This window comes from Neomonachus schauinslandi, chromosome 5 (assembly GCF_002201575.2).
Source record: "Neomonachus schauinslandi chromosome 5, ASM220157v2, whole genome shotgun sequence".
Classification (NCBI taxonomy): domain Eukaryota; kingdom Metazoa; phylum Chordata; class Mammalia; order Carnivora; family Phocidae; genus Neomonachus; species Neomonachus schauinslandi.
In genome coordinates this window covers 136,301-141,613 of record NC_058407.1, presented here as the reverse complement: position 1 = coordinate 141,613, position 5,313 = coordinate 136,301, and positions in this window count along the sequence as shown.

Here is a 5,313-nt window from a genome sequence, read left to right as displayed (position 1 = left end):
GCACTCACTCATTCACTCGCTCACGCACTGGTTCACGCACTCACTCATTCACTCGCTCACGCACTCACCCCCTGGTTCACTCATTCATTCATTCACTCATGCACTCACCCACTGGTTCACTCACTCATTCATTCACTCGCTCACTGGTTTATTCATTCATTCACTTACTCACCCACTGGTTCACTCATTCATTCACTCACTGGTTCACGCACTCATTCATTCACTCACTAACTCATTCATTCATTCATTCATTCATTCATTCATTCAATAAGTAATTTTTTTCCTGAGAGCCAACTCTGAGCCAGGCCCACATCAGGTTTCAGGGAGGGAGGGCAGTGGCTGGAAAGAGAGGTGAGTTTATTCATTTATTCGCCATTAAACAAAACTTTCTGGAGAGGCTATGGGTCTGCAGCACTGAAGATGGCTGGACAGATGGACGGATGGACAATAGACACACAGATTCCCCGGCTGTGCGTTCTGGGGGAAGCATCCCTGCAGTAGTCACCTGAAGCGAGGCTGCCCCCCCACCCCGCCCGCTGCCCTCTTATTTTCTCCGACAGAGGCAACCATCTGGTTGGCCGAGGTGGCACCTCCAAGGGGGCCTCAGCAGGCTGCAGGCTGTTGGCAGGCCCACAGAGGACATGACCCTGTCAGCGTGCCAAGGCCTGCATGTGGGAACCAAAAAAATGGTGGACCTGGACCACAGGTAACTCATCCAAACTGTGCACCCCGCCCTGAGCCCCGCCCTGGCCCCACCCCGGCCCCGCCCAAGCCTGGCCTCCACCCGGAACCTTGGAGGGGCCCTCTTCTTACTCCACACCAGGCTATCAGCAACGCCCTCCATGCTGCTCTGAGGCCCTCATTCCAGCCAGGAATTTCTCAGCAGCGACCCCAGCACTGTGCAGCAGAGGGATCCGCCAGCCTTTGTCAGTTCGTGGCCCCTCTGTGCAGAACCCACCGGGTGCCCAGCTCACAGGGTACAAGCCAAGTCCTCCCCAGATCTGCCCCCTGAAGTCCCTCACACCAGCTCCTCTTGACCCTCAGCTCCCACTCCCCCGGACTCCATCACTGGCTGTCCCCCTGCCCCCACCCAGTGTCCTGTACCCTTGTGGCCCATCTCTCATCTCCACCCAGTGCTCCCCAGAAACTGAGGTGGGCAGGTCAGGGGCAAGGGTCCCCCTGAGGCCCAGGGATCTTCTGTTGAGCCCTCCAGGCACCAGGGCCAGAGCTGAACTCAAATACCTGGTCAGGGGGGTGGGGGAGCTCTCGTCTCCCTGTCCACCCCTCAAGCCTTTGAGCAGCCCCTCTGAGCCTCTGCAGGGGTCACTCCTGATGGTGCAGACCCAGCCATTGGGGCATGGGAGTCGCCGGTGCCTGGCTGCCCGTGAGCTCGGGAGGTTCACTCTCGAGGCCCAGGGCCCGGCCCGGACTGGCTCAGTACTCTTCTTCTATTGGCTGAATAGAAGAAAGAACAAGATAAAACCTCATTACAGCTTGGGTGGGGGTCCAAACACTGGCCCACCACCAGGCTGAGGAGGTTGCAGTTCAGATGTAAGGGGAGCCCTTCCCGCCCCCCACCCCCCACGCCCAGACAGCAGGGACACAGCTGGGCACTGTGTGGACAGAGGCTAGACTGGGCAACCTGAGGGGAGGCAGCTGGATCACAGGCAGGTGGCAGGCACCTGCTAGGGGGCCAGGGTCCTGGGACCGACACAGCCTCCTGTGCACCCACCTCCTTTCTCCCTCACTGCTCCTGGACACCCCCACCTAGGCCTGCAGTGTGAAATCCACACCCACCCCAAAGGGCCAACCGAGGTCGCTGGAGAACCATGGAATTGACTCTGGCCCACGAGAGCCCAACAGGACATGCAGCGGTGGGGAGGGGGCGTGCCCAGAGTCACAGAAGCCCTGGGTAGTGGGGAGACGTGACGTCAGGGGGGGCGGGGGTGGGGAACTGTCACCCTGACACAGGCCTGGCCCCCCCCCCAGTGCCAGGCACCCTGTGGCACTCACAGCTGCACCGGGCAGGGGGACAGCTTGGGGACCGTGCCTGGGATGGGGGCAGGGGTGGGTGAGTGAGCCGACGGAGTCTCCTGGCTGGGAGCGGGGGCAAGAGGGTGCAGTTGCTCACGCCCTGCCCCTGAGGAGGGGGTGGCTGTGCTGATGATCGGGGCTTGTGGGCTGTGCATACGTGACTGCACGCATGCGTGTGGGCAGGTGTGTTCAAGTATGTGTGCACGCGTGTGCGCATGTGTGAGTGCAGATCTGTGTGTGCACAGGCTGGATATGGTCCTGGGTGGCAGGGACGTGATGCCCACTGACCCCAAGATGCTAGCTGCCCCGGGGCAGGAGGGGAAGGAGAGCGTCTGGGCTGTTTTGGCCACCACCTCGCCCCACCCCCTCACCGAGCCTGAGCCTCATCCCTCCTTCCCCATGCCTAACCATGCCCTTCTCTGTACTCCCTGGGTCTTCAGTCCAAGGCCGCACTCAGGGGCAGCCCTGGTTGCTGTGACCTGACAGAGACCCCTGCCCACACCTGTGATTCCTGCACCTGCCCGCTCACAGCATGGGGCTGCTCTCTTTGTGGGCTTCAGCATGGGGCTGTGACCCCACGGTGGCCAGGCCTGCTGTGCTCCCCACTCTGCCTGAAGCTGGGGGCCCAGCAGGAACGTCTCAGGGGTTGGTCCTGTATGGTCAGGGGGCAGGAGAGAGCAGCCTCCAGGTGACTCCCCCGCTCCCCCACTGTGGGACTGAACACTGAGGGCAGCTTTACCCCCAAAGCTGGAAGCCTGGGTCTCGTGGTCAGAGGAACATAGAGACAAGGGGATAGACAGACAGGCCCAGCTGGTGGCCAGCAGAAGCTGCGGAGAATCGGCGGAAGCTGGGGCGGGCGGCCGGCGGGTGGCCCGATGGGTCCTGGAAATCCTCTCTTCCTGTTTTCCCAACAAAGGGCCTCTGTCCCCCCAGGAAGGCTGCTGGTCAGTGGCGGCGGACGCGCCTTTTCCGTAAACAGGGTTGTTTTCCTTTTCTCCTCTTGTCACAATAACAGCGGGCTCCAGGCCCCCCATCCTGGCCCTGGGTACCACCGGCCACAGGGCCTGCAGGGGAGGGGTCACCACTAGCTGAGAACAGGCCCCCCGGAGCAAGCAGGAGACAGGAGTTCAGTGGTGCCCATCCCATGGGACAGGTGGGAGGCGGGATCAGCCCCGGGGTCCTCCAGAGCCAGAGAGTCAGGGGGCTGTTCTGAGCCTGTGACCGACAGGGCCTGGCCCAGCAGCGCCTGGACCGGAGGGCCAGGGCCGAGTCCAGCGGGGGCTGGTTTCCTGGGCCTCCCTCCAGCTGGATCTCCCTCCAGACTGGAGGGGGCCACAGTGCTGGCTGGGGTGCCGCCTCGGGATGTTCAGTCAGGTGGGGGCTGTGCTGCCTGCTCCAGAGGAAAAGCTCAAGGGTCTGAGAGGACCTCTGAGGGGGACCCAGAGGAGTAGACTGAGTCTGCCTGCATTCCCGGAAGGCCTGCTCTTGCCCACAGGCCTCAGGAGTGGATGGCAGGGGAGGGAAACAGCCCCTCCCCCGCCAGCCCTGGCCCCGGGAGGACCCGCGAGAGTGTGGGGACCATCTCGCTGACCCTGGCGGGGAGCTGTGTGCACCCTTCTGCGTGCCTGGCCGTACAGCGGAGCAGGAGTGGGCTCTGTGCCCGGGCGTGCACGGCTCTGAGTGGGCCAGTGTGCTAGCGTGTGGGGCTGATTGTGTGCGCCCCAGCAGCAGGGTCTGAAGGGGCCTGTGTGAGGGGCTGGGGGCTATTTATAGCTGCCTGGCTTGGGGAGGAGCTATTAATAGCAGGGTGGAGGGTGAATGGACAATATACTCAGGGTGGGGTGGGGGCGGATGCCATTCTCTGCCAGAGACACCCCGGGGCTGGCACCCCAGCCCCCACCCAGGCAGCCAGACAAGGGCCACTGTTATGTGGCCAGCCGCTGAGCCAGGGTGCACGCTCACCTGGCAGAGCAGGCGGGGGGAGCCCCAGGTTGGTGCCCCCCTCCCCAGTCACCCCTCAGGGGGCCATGTCCCAGCCACCCTTCACCCTAAGGAGGGGTGTGCTGATGGTGGGGCAAGAAGGGGCTTGTGGGCCACAGGGGCACCTCAAACCCTCACCCCCAACCTGTGTGCTTTTTGGGGAACAGCCGATTTTTAGCCTGAGGCCAGGGTAGATTTGACGCGGGGCCCTGGCTGAACGTGCAGGCGGCCTCTCCTCTGTCATGACAGCTAGGAGGTCAAGCAGTAAATGGGTGTCTGGCTGGACCTCTGGGCCACACGAAGGGATGAGGATGGAGGGGATGGACGGAGGTTCACTTGTTCGACCGCTGTTTGAAAATTCAAAGGCATGCTCAGCTGGAAGCACAGAGATCAGACCCCACTCCACGACGGGGGAGCCTCCCTGAGAGTCTCCCTGAGAGTCAGAGGGTTCAAGAGGGTGGGAGGTGCCCAGGGTCCCACGGGGCAGAGCCCTGCCTCCCTGGGGAGGATGGACGATGGAGGAGCCGGGCCCCAGGAAGCCGTGGGGTTTCAGGCTCTGATGAGGCCAGCCCAACTCCCCAGACCCCCGGCCCTCCGGAAACAGAGCCTGAGGTCCCAGAGGCGCGTGGAGATGAGTGGTCATCCCTCCGTTCCTGGCCATGGAGGGCAGCGGGGCGGGGGCAGGAATGGCCCTTCCTGAACCTCAAAGCCTGGAATAGGCCTTGCCTAGGCTGGGCTGGCAATGGCGAGACTCTGGGGTCCTGGGGGCGCCCCCAATCGAACATGGGGGGTCGGGGGGTTCCTGGGGGCCCACACCCCGGCTGGAGGCAAGGCGTCTCCCGGACACAGACCCCCGCCAGCCTCTCGGAGCCGGGGGGCCACATCCTCCCCCGGCGGGGACGCGGGGGCGGCCGCTTTCACCGCCCCCCACCCTTGAACTTGCGTCGCATCCACCCGCCCGCTTCCGCCGGCCGGGTTCCTTTGGGAGCCCCCCCCCGCAATGACGTAGCGAGGAGCGCGAGCGTCCCGCCCGCGGCCACCTGTCGTCAGGCGCTTTCCAGAAGGTCGCGGCTGACCGCGCACGCGCCGCGCCTACGTCCCCGAAGCCTCGGGCTTTCCCGTCAGCGTCACCACCCGCGTCCCCCAGGCTCCGGGAATGGGGGCGGGCCCGGCGGACCCCCGCCCCGCCCGCGGGGGGGGTGGCGAGCCAGCCGCCGCTTCCGGCGCCGCCCCCTTCCCGGCAGGGCCGCGCCCCGTTCCCGCCCGCCGCCGGAGCCCGCACGTGGGGGCCGGAAAGGG